The sequence below is a fragment of the Camellia sinensis genome, chromosome 5 (genome assembly GCF_055761805.1).
Source record: "Camellia sinensis isolate YWXY chromosome 5, ASM5576180v1, whole genome shotgun sequence".
NCBI classification, from domain to species: domain Eukaryota; kingdom Viridiplantae; phylum Streptophyta; class Magnoliopsida; order Ericales; family Theaceae; genus Camellia; species Camellia sinensis.
Genome location: NC_138965.1, coordinates 124,485,503 through 124,501,318, shown reverse-complemented (window position 1 = coordinate 124,501,318; position 15,816 = coordinate 124,485,503).

Genomic DNA, 15,816 nt, shown 5'->3' with positions numbered 1-15,816 from the left:
TTTGTTGTAAGGGTGGTTTTCTTTTCGTTAGTGCTTGGGTGTTGAGTGCTCAGTAAAGGTTGACGTCTTTGGGGGTACATGTAGAATCCATTGCTTGTTTTCTCATCTCGTAGACCCCAACGAGTCGTGCAGATCGAAGAATCATTCGTGACCTATTTCTTGTATTATTGTTGTTCGGGTTTCTTTGGGGCCCTGAGGTGTTAGACCGAGATCTAGGAAATTATCCAAGAATGGATCTAGGCTTGGATTGGTGGTTGAATTTCTTTTGTGGTTGGTTTGCCTTGTGTTTTGGTGTATTCTTAATTTTGGGGATGAAATTTCGTAAGGTGGGGAGGTTGTAGCACTTCATGCTTCTTAATATAATGGAATTATATGTGACTCTTCGATTATCATAGTTGAGAACCTTCTTAGTCAAAATTTGAGCCTTGGTTGAGGTGTTACCATAGTGGTTAGGAGAGATTGGATCAAAAACTTCGAATTCGAATAGTTATTGTTGAGTAGTCTTCACTCTTTTATCATTTTCTCTCTACACACTTTAAATCTTCATGTCAGGCGCTAAAACCATTGGAAAGTTTACTTCTGGGGCTTCAATTCAGACACAAGAACAACCCCTAAATGGAGTTCAGACAACAGAGTTATGCCTGTTGAAGTTTGTGAATATGTGTTGTGTGCATAGTTCACTTGAGCACAGCTTTCACTGCTTGAGCTGTCCATTGATCCTTCAAGTTTTGTTTTTCGAAATTGTCTGAGATACTAGAAGCCTCGATCCACTGCTCGAGCGCACTTCTAACCGCTCAAGCGGTCTGTCCAGAAACATATCTTTAAAAGTCACTTTTTAGGTCAAATCTATTCATTTTTCACTCTCTCTTTCTGCCATTTTTTGAGTTTTCAAGCTTTTTAACCTTGATTTCATCTATTTCTAAACATCTTTGACCCCTAGTTCCATATACCAAAATGTAGATCTCGGTAAGAGCTTCTATTTAATCTGAGTGGATTGTCGTTTCATTGTCGATGATTTTTGGGTTATCTCCTATTTGCTTCAAGAGATAGGGATTCTTTTGCTTATTACATTTAAAAATATGTTTGTTAAGACATTTTCCAAAAGCATGAAAGGGGATTTGGGGGTTTGAGCTTTAGGAGTTGGAAATGTATGATGAATGGCTGATTTGGTATGTTGGGAGGTAGTTAAACATGGCTATGTTGATTGTGGCATAAAGCCTTAATTTATTATTAAGAATTAATAAACAAAAAGGGTAAAGTTGGGTGATAAGAGAGTTATGAGTTATGAGATTGAACAAGTACTATAGGGGATTGAATTAACACTTGGTTACCAAAAAAAAAAAAAGAAAAGGATTTTTGTTAAACAAAAAGAGGTTTAGCTATGGTTTGGAAATGTTGAGGGTTTAAAATCATCAGTTTAATTTTTGAACATAAAACGATGAGTCTCACTTTTTTATGAAATGAAATGAGAAATGGTTGATTTGAAAATGTGGAGTTAGTTATGGATTTATATTGTATGAGTCGTATATCTATTTATCTATTTAGAGGTTTTGTTCTTGGTCATCGGTGAAGGATGGCATTGTTGTTGTTGAGTGGATGATATGTATGTATTACACTTGTATGATATTATGTAGTTTAGCATGTCGTGCTATTATTATGTTTTGTTTGGGGGTCCAGTTCCCTCTTGGTGAGGTCGGTATAGCGTGGTGCCTTGATAGAGGTTCCTCGTCTCTTTCGGTTTGCGCCTGGTAAAGTGTGAAAGGAGGTTCATTTCTCTCCGTATTGAGCCGGTAAAGTGTGGCGTCTTGTGATAGGTTCCTCTCCCTTCGGGTTTACGCCCGGTAAAGTGTGACCTTGGGGTCATTCCCCTCTAGGTGAGGCCAATAAAATGTTGTGTTATGTAGGTTGTATCATTTTCCATCCGTGCTGTAGGCCAGTGGAAATGGAAGTAGGTATTATGTTCAGTTAATTATATTTAGAAATATATGTTTTTTGGTATTTCTATTATGAATATTCCTTGCCCTTGGGCTTATGGCCAAGGAAGATGGTAGATGTGTTATTGTATAAGTGTGTGTAGTGGGTGAGTTGTAAGATTAGGTTATGACTTGTATCTATGAACGTGCTTTCAAAACAAATGTGGCGACGAAATTCTTTTATATTAACGTGAAGGTTTAGTTAACCAAGGTTGTATTGTGATGAAATATTTTTAGAACTAAACTGGATAATTTGAAAGAAAACAAATGGTTTTACACCTTGTTGTGTTTAAATAGATGTTTTTGGAGAAAATACACTTAGATAAGTATATTTTTTGAATATTAAATTATCACATTATTTATATTGTACACCATGGTGTATTCATGATCATAGATATCTGTATATTATTATTGTTTAGGATCATGTTGGGATCTCTACATATTCATCCCACGTTGGTAATCATTTTTAGGTGTAAGTTGATAGATGATTCAAGATCAGTGATCTTCCTTAATTGTTGACCACAAGGCCTATACTTGTTGGCGGAACGCCATTGTTGTAAAAGGGTTAAGCCCTTACTTTTAATATAAATATGTAAGCCTATGGACATTTTGTTTAAATGTAATTTCTGTTGCATTCCATATATATACGATTGAGAGGACTTTTATTTGTTTATGGAGGTAATTTTTGTATAATTCTGCATTCCATATGTATAATTTTGTTTGTTCTTAATATAAATGAATTTATGTTAATGGACATGGTAATGTTATTTGGATAATAAAAAGTGGGGCATGACATTTCATGTTAAATAGACTCTCACTAGGATGCACATCTCTCTAGGTGTTGTCAACATTTACAACTCTTGTCAACTACAATTCAGCAAAGCCTTTTCCCAGCAATTTGTTGTTGTATTAGTAAATCTTTTTTCTGCATTATCAACGGTCAGATTCTCATTGAACCACATGCAACATGATGCAAGATCTTTCAAATTTGAGCACCAAATCTATGGTTGGACAGCTATAAAAATGATGTCATAGATCATGAATGATTAGGGATGTTAGGCATAGGCTTTAGGACTGGATAGTTGGTTTATAGATGCTGAATTTGTGAGCTTAGTGAAGGTTTATGATCAAAGTATCAAACTAGCCAAAAGGTTTGTAAATGCAGAGAAAATTTCAAGATAATGAGGAAATAAAGAAGAAAAAGAGAGGCAAAAGTGTAGACACTCACACCTAAGGAATGTTGTATCACACATATTTGTAGTCATTATTAATAAGAAAGATTGGATTGTTATAAAAAAAAATTTGTAAAATGTAAAACTGTCAAACCAATTCGCATTCATCCCGCTAATCTGCCAATTTGCTCAATCTGCATGCGCCAATCCGACGGACGGTTAAGGATTGATTTTCTCCATGGCGGATTGGAGTTTCCCAAGTCATAACCGAACTGCGAGCACCTCTAATGTGATTAGAAACTTGAAGGGGCACAATGTAATTTTCAGGACAACAAGGAATAATATGTATTTTAAACAAACCTCATAAGTGTATTTGTAATTTACCCTATTTATTAATATAAGTCTTACTATCTTTGGATCTAATAATTTAAAAAAATGGGAAAATTACAAAAAAATAAAAAAAAATAAAAAAAATAAAAAGAAAACCCTCGACCCTTGTTACAAATTAAATCTCAAGTTTTAAATTTTATCAACATTACCTTTTGATTTGTTTTCAATTTAAGCCATTTGTCTATTTTTATTAGATAAATTCGACCAAAAAAAAAAAAAAAAAGTCATTAAACTCAATAAAAAAGAATATTTTAGATATTTTATTTATACCTACATTGAGTTCAACAACTAAAATATTCTTTTCTATCATTCTTATTTAACAAAAATATGCTAATTGTTTATATTGAAAACAAATCAAAATATTGAGGCTTAAATTGACAAAAGTGAAAAGTCAGAATTTATTTTGTTATTAGACTCAAATCCTGATTTTTTTTAATTATTTTTATATATATATATATATATATATTTTATAATCATCCCTAAAAGATTTGGTAAGAAATTCCTTTATGTATAGTATTACTCTAGTGTTAATTGTTTAATGTTGTTACTATTATACATATTAACAATAATTCATTGGACATTAATGTTGTTTCCTATTATACATATTAACAAAATCTGATTTCACACTTAATTAGTTGTTAACTATTTTTTAGAGTAATTGTATTCACACTTCATTTGTTATTTTTTAGAGTAATTGTATTCACACTTCAATCGTAATCTCGCACGCTTTTCTTGCAAGAGGGTAAAAAATAAAAAAAAATAAAAAAAGGGAGTGTGAGAGGTTAAAGTGACTGTGAATATCATGGTAAATTTACATCTGGCATATCATGTAATATCATGGTAAATTTTCAGATAGTATGTATTTTTTTATATTGTTTTTTGAAAAATTACCTTCCACCAAATAATTCTAAGAAGAATTGTATGATAACCTTGATTTTTCCATGATCAACAAAGCATTAACTCTTCATCCTCTCTTATGAAATAAAATAAAATAAAATAAAATCCACAAAGTTTCAAAATGACAAATAATCAAATTTAATTTAAGGATTAATTACCAAAAAGTCCTATCTACATATTTGGTTGTAGCTTAGGTCCTGTCAAAAAGTTTTTGAACCATGAAGTTCCATTTGTAGGTAAAAAAACGTTTTGCCCTTAATCTCAAAACTGAGAATGTTCTCAATTTTAAAACTGAGAATGTTCTCAATTTATAATTACCAAAACTAAGAAATTTCTCAATTTTTTCTAGTATGAACTAAGACTATTATCAAAACTAAGAAATTTATAATTATCAATTTTGAGAAATTTCTCAATTTTTTTCCTGATTAAAATTGAGAATATTATAAACTGAGAATGTTCTAAATTTCAAATTAGAATTTAGAAGAACAATGTAGTCTTTCTTTATCTGACTTTCCGGAGACGAAGCTCCCTTGCGATCCACCGTAGAATCGTCCACTTTCCCTCTTTTGCAGCCCAAGAAAAACCGACCTTCTGACCAAAGGATTCAGCAGAGAGAGATAAAAGGACTGAACGAGTCGGAGACTGGCCCTGATGTAGTGACAAGAGACGGAATCGGAGTCAAGTTTTGGACGATTGGAGGATTGAATGAGTCGGTGAAGGAAGTCGAAATCGAGAGGACATGATGAGGCGGTGGCGTAGAGGTAGCGGGCGGCGGAGGCGGTGGTGGAGGAGAAGGAGGAGAGATGAGAGAAGTGGAGTTGTACAGAGAGAAAGAGAAGGAAGATGAGGGACATCTGGGGAGCTCTCTCTCACTGGTATTGTTGCTGCTGCTGCAATGGCTTCTTCATTAAAGAAGACTACTGACTTTGAGAGAGAGCTTGGATAAAATGAGTGGAGTAATTTTAATTGCGTAGAACTTCAAATTACAACTGTGAAGAGAGAGAGAATGAAGACAACAATGATGTTTGACAGCTATAAGGAGGTCTTGGAAGGATAAATTGGACTATTAAAAATTAATGGGACTTGAAGGAGTAAATAATTTTATTTAGGACTTAATGGAGTATATGTTCACAAAATGGGACTTGTATGTAAATGCCCCTTAATTTAATTTTTTAAAATAGGTTCTTTATATATAAAAAGATGTTCATCATTGAAATCATATATTCAGAATTTCAACTTCTTTTTCTTCTTCTTCTTCTTCTTCTTTTCTTTTGTTTTTTTTTTTCCTTTACTTTTTTTTTTGGGTCAAGGAAAAAAAAAAAAAAGTTGACACAAATCAATAGTAAAATTGAAAATTTGGAAAGCTTGTTAGCTCTCTGATTATCTATCTTAAATTTTAGAAGGAAAAAAAAATATTTAAAAATTAAGAATGTCATGTGTACTCCTTGCAAATTTTATTCAATTATTACTTATCTTTTATTTATTTATTTTTTATTTTTTTTAGTTTGTGAAATTATCATTTCTCTTTTAATTCCTTTCTTATTCAAATATCCCAATAATTACTTTCTTACTTAAATAATTTTTAAAATTAAATACCTTTTGATTATTTTTAATTGATATTTGATGCCTCAATTAATTTGGTAAGTAGAATTAATTCCTTTATCTCTACTGCCCCAATATTTACTGCCAATGTAACACAAGTTCTCCCTCTCTTAATTAATTGTTCTGATTTTTTTTATTTTTATTTTCTAGTTTAGTTTTTGGATTATTACAAATAACCCTCTCTTAATCTTAATTGATTGTGGTTATTTTTTATTTTCAAATTTATTTTCATTAGTTCTTTCAACATTGTTTTTTTTATCCCACATATTTCTAATATCACTACTTTTTTATATTGATCTAAATAAAAAATACCCTGCATCAAACAATTCTAACAAAAATTGTATGAAAATTGTGACTTATTTTTATTTTTATTTTTATAATAAATCTAGACTCTTATAGTTTTATTCTAATTTTCTTAATGAGATATTCATATTTTTCCACTTCTTTCATAAATAAAACTTTAGCTCTCCATCCTTTTACCAAATAAAAAAAAAATCCCACGAAATTAATTTAGAAACAAATATAAAAAAATTATTATAAAAACCACTTTATTTATATTGGAAATCCATCCATGTTTGTTTTTCAATTTTTTTGTTAGGCATAAAATTAATAATGTATCAAAAAAAGAATCGGTATCGATCGTGGTATAATAATGTCAAAAACATCAATCAATATGTATTGAGAATCGAATATCATCGTAAATTTTTTCAAGTCTTTTATAACTCCTCTGAAACTAAATAATACACAATTATTGACTTTCTTAAACTTCATTTGTCACATTTTAGTTTGACTACTCATACCATTGAATAGAGCAACTTCACAAGTGCAACTAAATTGGCATTACAACATATAAGAGATTTTAGGATCAAATTTTTTCGTCCCCTACAAATAAAAATTTTCTTTTGCAAAATAAAATTAGAAAACCAATTTCATTAGCCATGTGAGTCATCACAAAAAACCTGTGTAGAAAAATAAAAGAAAAAACTTGTAATGATAAAATTTTGAAAATATCACTAATACAAAATCAATCTTGTATTAAAAAAAAAATTAATTTTTTATACAAAATTTTAGTCCCAAAATGATAGTAATTCATTATTAATGTCCAATGTCGTCACCAAAGACAATTAAGATATTCCATCCCTACAAACTGATTTAATCTCTAAAACTTTGAAAAAAAAAATAAAATAAAAGAAGAAGAAGAAGAAGAAGAAGAAGAAGAAGAAAACTGATAATGAATTTTTAAGTGAAGGAAAGGTAAGACTGCGTTGGATGTATATTTTGTAAAAGCCATCTCGACATGTGGCACGAAAAGGGCAATGTGGGGATTTAGGGTAAGTCTCCAATCAAAGATAGACACGTGGCAACTCATATTGGTAGTAGTGGATCTGCGTAGCATTGGAACAATTGAAAGGCGCAAGGTGACATGTCTTAACAGTTACTTACAATTTAAATTCAAATCTAGGAGGGAAGCCTAACTGCAAGAATGACGTAGTGGGGTTAATATTGAGAGAACATGATCAACAATCGTGGGAACATATTTCGACAGTTGAAGGCCCACTTCGACGGTTGCCATGGAAAAGTATAAATAGAAGAGAAGGCCCTAGAATGAAGAGGTAGACTTAGATCCAGAAACCAGTTTATTTACTTCATATTTCTTTCCAATTTTACATTTCCAATTCTTTACATTTCAGCATTTCAATTCTTGTACTGCACTTCATTTCTTAGGAGTAGTCTTAAGTAGTCGTTACTGTAAACTTTTTCAAGGCTAGGTCATTTCATTGTAAGTTCTTATTTACTCAATGAAATTCAGTTTCTGAATTGTTCTGTACTTGTTATTTCTTATAAATTGCTTCTGAAACAAGCCACCAGTAAAAGTTCTCTTCATTGAGGCCGAAAGAATCTCAACACAATCATCTGATAATTGGTTGGCAATTAAAATTCTGTAAGGACTGATTGATCCTTGTTAGCACGCTCCAAATTACATTATTAACCTTCAAAAGCCAAAAAAGCCAACATATATTTTTTTGCACGCCCGGTGGGACAATTAAAAATGGCTAGATGTAAAGCAAGAGAAGAAAATGAATGCCTAGAAAAGGGTGTGGAAGGAGAGGTAGAAATACCTAACCCAGAGGACAATGTGATGGATGCACCTATCCCATCAGATCCTCCACAAATGGTTGAACATACCAACACTTCAGAATATACAACACATGTCCAACACACTGTACAGGGCCATGAGACTGGACCTTCGAATGTCTCTTCAACCCTCCTAATGAATCCATGGGGAGGTTTAGTAGATGCTATGGGCAACAATTAATGTATACAATAGAAAGATAGGTAACATCCTTTTTGGATCGAGTAAACTCCTATCAACCAATGATTGCACGATAGGCTGAAAAAAACATGAATTCCTTTCAGTACAGATTGGTTCGAGATAAACAGCCTATGCAAAATAATGGACAAACTAATGGTTAGACTAGAAATCAGAGTCATGAGAGGTCATCACTTGTGCCTCAGTCATGTTACAAAGCTCCTTCGAGACCATTGCCCCTCAGCGAAACCAAACTGTACCATTACCCCTCAGCGAAACCAAACAAATTGGTGGATCTAGGCCAACACAAGGGAATGGTATGATGATGTTTCCAAATCCTATGTTTGAAGCCATACCTGGTACACGGGATTACACTAATCCTGTGTTTGAATTTACACCTGAGGGGTTGGAAGGATTTTTAGCAGTTAGGAGAGAAACAACACCTGCTCCTCCTCCTGTAGCACCAGTCGTAGAGCCTATCTCAGGACAGATTCCAAGAGGTCAGACATACCTCCAACAGCAACTAGTACAACAAGGACAACCAATCTTGAATGTACCTATATGCGGACCAAGAGGCCCTCAGGCACATGGTGTTCTTGCAAACCCTGTGTTTGTCCCCTCCAATAGTGGTTCAACCAACACAAAATATGGTCCCAAGGGACCAAATTGCTAATATAGTTAGAGAAATGTGTGGACTTATGGCTTGGGGCGTCCAGACACCAGTGTACAGAAAACCTTACCCAGAGTGGGTGGATAGGGTACATGAATATCCTAGGGGGTTTAGAATACCAAACTTTACCCTATTTTATGGTAATGGAAATTAGTCAACAGTGGAACACATTGCCAGGTTTATAAGCCAGTATGGTGAGTTTGCTAATAATGATTACATCAAACAGAGACTTTTTCTAAATTTTTAACTGGAGCAGCCTTCGTATGGTATATAAACCTTACACCAGACTCTATCCAAACTTGGCAGCAAATGGAGAAAGTTTTTGATGCCCAATTTTTTCAAACAAAACTTGAAGTTTCCATGGTAGACTTGGCAAGATTGAGAGAAAGGCCTGATGAGAAGGCTGCTTAGTTTATTGCCAGATTTAAAAGGGCACGAAACAAATGTAGGGTCATGCTACCAGAGCTTGAATTGTAAGATTGGCTCAAAATGGTTTGGAATTTAGGCTTCGAAAGAAGTTTGACTCGACTGAGTTTCGAGACTTAGTGGAGTTAACATATAAGGTGTCTAGATATGAAAATTTACTCTAGGAATAACAAGATCGAAGTAATACATCATATAAGACCTATTATTGGGACCCTAATTATGAAATTGATCCAACAGAGATAAAAGAACCTATGAATTATGAGGCATTAATTCAGAAAGACAGTACAATAGACCAACAGTTTAAAAAGAAAGACCTGTATATGAAGTATTCTTTTTGACTTAACAAAAGCAGATGACATTTTTTATTATTTGCTTGTAGCAAATTTCCTAAAGTTACCAGAAGGAGTCAAGATTCCTACCCTTGAAGAACTTAAAGGAAAACTATATTATAAATGGAAAAATTCTTGGTCTCATTCAACTTAAAACTATATTGTTTTCCAAGATAGGATCCAAAAACAGATTCAGAAGGGGAGGCTAAAGTTTCCAGCCAAGTCTAAGAAAGTTATGGGAATCGACACCAACTCGTTTCCAAAGATTGGGGAGGCTGCAACCAATGTTGGCATGCCAGATTTCCAAAACCTATCCTTGAAAGAATTGGAGGAAGTTACTATACAAATGCATGTGGCTAGCCAGGCTACTTTCAAGAACCCAAGAAGTTCACCAGCTAATAGACAAAGCTCTGCAGGCTTAAAAGAAGGCTCTAGTAAAGAGATGTTGGATGATGACTCTCTCGAAGCTGCTATAGTGTAGAGGATGTGTCCCAGGTGCAGAATATGTTACAAGTGGTTGAAAGGGCTCCAGTTGATGGGAAACAACATTACAAAGAGGTGCAGAAGGACCGCATAACCAGAACCCATAACAAGAGGCCATACCCAACTGTCCCTAAACAACATTCATCTTTGGTAGCCCCACTAGATACCAGGATGCAATCAAAAGGAAAGAGGCCTCCGTATAAAACTAGGCCACCCCATTATTACAGAGTAGACAACTAGCTTGAAAGAAAGCATGGATTCAGTGCAAGGCATTGGACCAGGATTGATAATTGGCCCCCAAGGACTGCTTCAAAGACTTGCTTCAAAAAGTGGGACAGTAGATCTAGCAGCTAGACCAGTGCGCTCATGGGTCCCAGGAGTTCCATATTGGTTTTTCTTACAGAATAAACCTAAGGAAATGCCTACTCAAAGAAAGGTTTTTGGAAACTAGGGAAGAATGATCAAACCTCCCTTGGTGGATCCAAATAACTGGGTGTTATTAAAGAATTCAAAAACAAGGGACCCAGATGTGGTTCCTATAATTTCAAGGTCTTAAAGGAGGAAGATCCAACGAAGATACACCGAATATCAGAGGGATCTGAAAGAAAGTGAAGAGAGCACTTCCACGGCATAAGTAAAAGTCCAAACAGATAGAGGGATAGGTTCGAAGCCTGCTCCCAAGATCAAGAGGAGTGCCAGTATGGAGCAGTTGGCTAAAGTTCATGTTGAACTAATAGCCAAAGAAAAATCTAGTTTAACAGGTCTCGAGAAGGCTTTAATGGAAAGTGATGATGAAACGAATGAAGGGACCGAGCTAGGTCAAGAGAGAACATTAGCTGAAGATAGAATGTTTGAGGCCTTCATGGCTGAGCAAACCTTTTTGGTTGACAAGCCAATAGAGGTAGATCACCAACAAGCTGCTTCAAAGGAACCTACTAGCACAGAGCTACCAGAATGCAACATGGAAGATGCTTCCGAAATAATAGAACAAGCTAGTTTGGCAAGGAAACAAGTACAACCAGTAGTTTAGTTTGGCTCATTTCCTCCAGTGTCAGTAAACATGGTATATATACTGCAACAGGAGTTCCAGGTTGAAAAGGAAAACCAAGAAGGTCAGAAGGTGACCCCATTCTGGTTTCTAGTGAAGATTCACAGGCCAGCATGATTCAAGATGAGTCTAAAGTAGCCACACCAATGCAAACTGAAGAAGAAAGTGAGGAAGTGAGTATTAACCTCTCGTATCCCTTTGAGTACCCTACAACATCTATGACTCAGTACGTTAAGCCTTTATATATCAAGGCTTACTTCGATGGGATACAAATGAACAGGGTGTTAGTGGACAATGGGGTAGCAACGAATCTACTTCCGAAGTCCTCCTTGGAGAAATTAGGAAAAAAAACCCCAGATTAATCCCAACCAGCACAACCATTGTTGGTTTCGCTAGAGATAAGTAGATGGCTCAGGGCATTCTGCCCATTAATCTGAGTGTAGGGACCAGAGATTGCATGACAGCATTCTTTGTTATAGACAATAATGCCAAGTATAATGCTTTGCTTGGTAGGGATTGGATCCACACCAACAAATGTGTGTCTTCCTCTCTACATTAGAAAATAATGATAGCACTGTGCAATGGAGAGACAGAGGAGATCAACGCAAACCTACAACCCTTTATCGCTTGTGTTAATTTTGTAGAGGCCAAGTTATACACTGAAGGTGACACCACTTAGTGTACTGAGGAAGCCTGATGGAACAACCGAAGTGATGGCTGATGAGAAAGTAGCACACCTGAAGCACTTAGTGCAGAAGAGTGTTGATGAAAAGTTCATCACCAAAGATGACAATGATGCCTGGTTGTAGGCAAGAAGATAAGAACCAAGAAACCAGACCCTTGGCCTTAGTCAAGTTTTCAACATTGGACGTAAAGTCAAAAGTTTAGAAGGTTTAGGAATAAGAGAAGGAAGCCATAGTAGTTGGCTGTAATTAGGAGCAACAAAAGGCCAAGTCTTTGGCCCTTGATAAATACTATGCTTTGGACATCAATACAAAAGTCCAAGAAATACAGGAAGAATAAGCCTTATGGACAGATTTTGTCTATGAGAAAAAAAGCAAAGATGTTGAACTAGAGAAGATGGGAGTAGAACAAAATAAGGAAGTTGCTTTGAAGGCAGAAGAAATTAAAGGAGAAGCATTAGTAAGTGCTCAAGTACAAGACCCCTTGAAAAAAGTCAATTTAGGGGAAGGTTCTGCACGGCAACCCACCAATATCTGTGCTTGGTTAAGTCCTATTGACAAGAACCAGTTGTTGGTAGTCTTAAAGCAATATAATGATTGTTTTGCATGGTCTTATAATGAACTGCCTGGATTGCATAGGTCATTAGTGGAACATAGGCTCCCCATGAAGCCTAACATCAAGCCACACAAGTAGAAACCAAGACGGATGAGCCTTGAAGTGGTTCAGAAAGTGAATGAGGAGATTCTCAGGCTCCTTAAAGTAGGCTTCATTAGAACAGCTAGGTATGTTGAATGGTTTCCTGACATTGTGCTTGTGGTTAAAAAGAATGACAAGATGAGGGTATGCATCGATTTTAGAAATCTGAATTTGGCAACTCCGAAAGATGAATACCCCATGCCTATAGTTGATCTATTGGTGGACAGATCAACAGGGCACATGATTTTGTCTATGATGGATGGGTATTCTGGTTACAACCAGATCTGCATTGCAGAGGAGGATGTCCACAAGACAACATTTAGGTGTCCTGGGAATATTGGCAACTTCGAATGGGTGAAAATGCCATTTGGTCTAAAAAATGCTGGGGGCAACATATCGGAGGGCGATGACTACTATCTTTCATGATCTTATTGGAGGATACCTAGAGTGTTGCATTGATTGTTGTAAAGTCCCAGTCTATGAAGGAACACTTGGTTTACTTGGTAGCAACTTTCGAAAGAATGAGAAAGTTCAAGTTGAAGCTTAATCCTCTCAAATGTGCTTTTGGTGTATCAGCTGAAAATTTCTTGGGGTATATAGTGCACAAGAAGGGAATACAAATTGATCAGAATAAAGCCAAAACTATCATTGAGGCCAAACCTCCATCAAGTAAGAAAGAATTACAAAAGTTCCTTGGTCAGGTTAATTTCCTTCGAAGATTTATTTCTAATATTGTAGGGAAAACTAAAGTATTTTCTTCTTTGTTAAAGTTGAAAAATGAAGAAGGGTTTGTGTGGACAATAGAGCATCAATCTGCTTTCGAAGGAATTAAAGCCTACTTGGCCAAGCCTCCAGTGTTGATGCCACTAAGGAGAGACAAGCCCTTGAAGTTATACATTGTTACTGTAGAAGATTCATTGGGCGTTTTCCTAGCTCAAGACAATGAAGAAGGAAAGGAGCAAGCAATTTATTACCTTAGTAGGTTTTTAAATTATTGTGAATATAAATACTCAGCTGTAGAAAAGTTGTTCCTTGCATTATACTTTGTAACAATGAAATTAAGATATTATATTTTGCCCACTGTTGTCTTGGTAATTGCAACCACAGACTTGGCTAAGTACATGTTATCTAGACTTATGTTGAAAGGAAGAATTGACAAATGAATATTAGCTCTATCAGAATTTCATCTAGAATATGTCCCTTAAAAGGAAGTAAAATGACAAGTTTTGGCTAACTTCTTGGCAGATCATCCATGTCAAACAGAAAGCTAAGAGATAATGGACCTTGGTATGGTCAATGTTGAGCCATGGCAAATGTGGTTCAATGGATCAAAAGCCAATGGTTTGGCTAGAATTGATGTTATAATTAATTCACCATAGGGGGTAGAAACCACACATGATTTCAGAGTGGATGAAACTAGTTGTTCCAATAATGAAGCTGAATATGAAGCTTTAATAGTGGGACTTGAGATACTTATTAGATTACAAGCTTACGCAGTTGATATATTTGGGGATTCCCAATTGGTAATCAACCTAGTAAAAGGAATCTTCAAATGTCAAAGTGCAAGCATGTTACCATATTATGTTGTTGTACTGCATTTGCTTTCTCAGTTTCAGATAGCTAATGTGACTTATATTCCAAGATTGATGAACTATAAGGCCAATGATGTAGCTCAAAAGGTTTCGAATTTCAGAAGAAAGAAGAATACCCAAGTGGACATAAGTCAAGCAACATATTAGAAGTTAATATCACATTTGGCTAAAAGGGGTATCATGGTAGAAGTTAACCAGAATAACTTAAAAGAACATGATTGGAGACATCCAATCATTGAATATTTAACTGGCCCATCTTCGAAGGCTAGCATGAAAATTAAATTACGGTCTATGCAATATATAGTGTATAACAATGCTCTTTACAAAAAGGGAGTAGATGGGTTGTTGTTAAAATGTTTAGGGCCAAAGGAAGCATTGACTGCTATGGCTGAGGTGCATGAAGGTATTAGTGGTGCCCATCAGCCTGGTGTGAAGATGAAATGGTTGCTTCGAAGGCACTCCCACTATTGGCCAACTATCCTAAAGGATTGCATAAAGTATGCAAAAGGATGTCAGGCATGCCAAAAGCATGGCATGATAAGACATGTGCCAGTAACTGATTTGCATGCAGTTGTGAAGCCTTGACCATTCATATGATGGGCAATGGATATGATAGGGAAAATACATCCTCCCTCTTCAAAGCAACATTATTTCATTCTAGTGGCCACAGACTACTTTACTAAATGGGTAGAAGCTAAGCCTTATAAGGCAGTAGATCAGATTGAAGTTATTAGATTTATTAAGGAATTGATCCATAGGCTTGGCATCCCACAGATTGTAACTGTAGATAATGGGACTGTATTTGATGGAAGATGGTAAAATCTTTCGTAGCAGAGTTTAGAATTAACCTTGTTAATTCCACCCTTTATTATGCACAAGCAAATGGTCAGACTGAGTCATCTAACAAATCCTTGAAAAAAGGAATATAAAGAGTTATGGAAGACAATCCTAGGGATTGGCATAACTTGTTGTTAGATGTATTGAGGGCCTATAGAACTTCTCCAAGGTCAAGTACAAGAATCACTCCTTATGCCTTAGTATATGGACATGATACAGTGTTGCTTGTGGAAATTAATATTAAATCCTTGAGGGTAAAATGCTACGACCAATTAATTTCTGAGCAGTACCATCAAAGCATGTTCTTGGAATTATAAAATGCGGATGAAGCTAGAATTTGGGTATTAAATAGTATTATTTTCCAAAAGAAGAAGGCAGCCAAAAACTATAATAAGAAAGTCAGGCACATTAGCTTTGATGACGGTGATTTGATATGGAAAATAATACTTCCAATAGGAATTAAAAGCCATAAGTTTGGCAAATAGTCACATAATTGGGAAGGACCATACCAAATTCATAGAGTTTTGCCTGGGGGAGCATACTATCTGAGAAATCTGAATGGCGGTATTTGAAGTCTTACTATCCAATTGTGTCGGAAACACAAGAAGTGTGAGAAGTGCTAAAGTAAAAATAAATAAAAGGGCATGAAGCACTCAGATAACAAATAACGATTTCATTTCATAAAGAATTGAGTACACACAGCCAC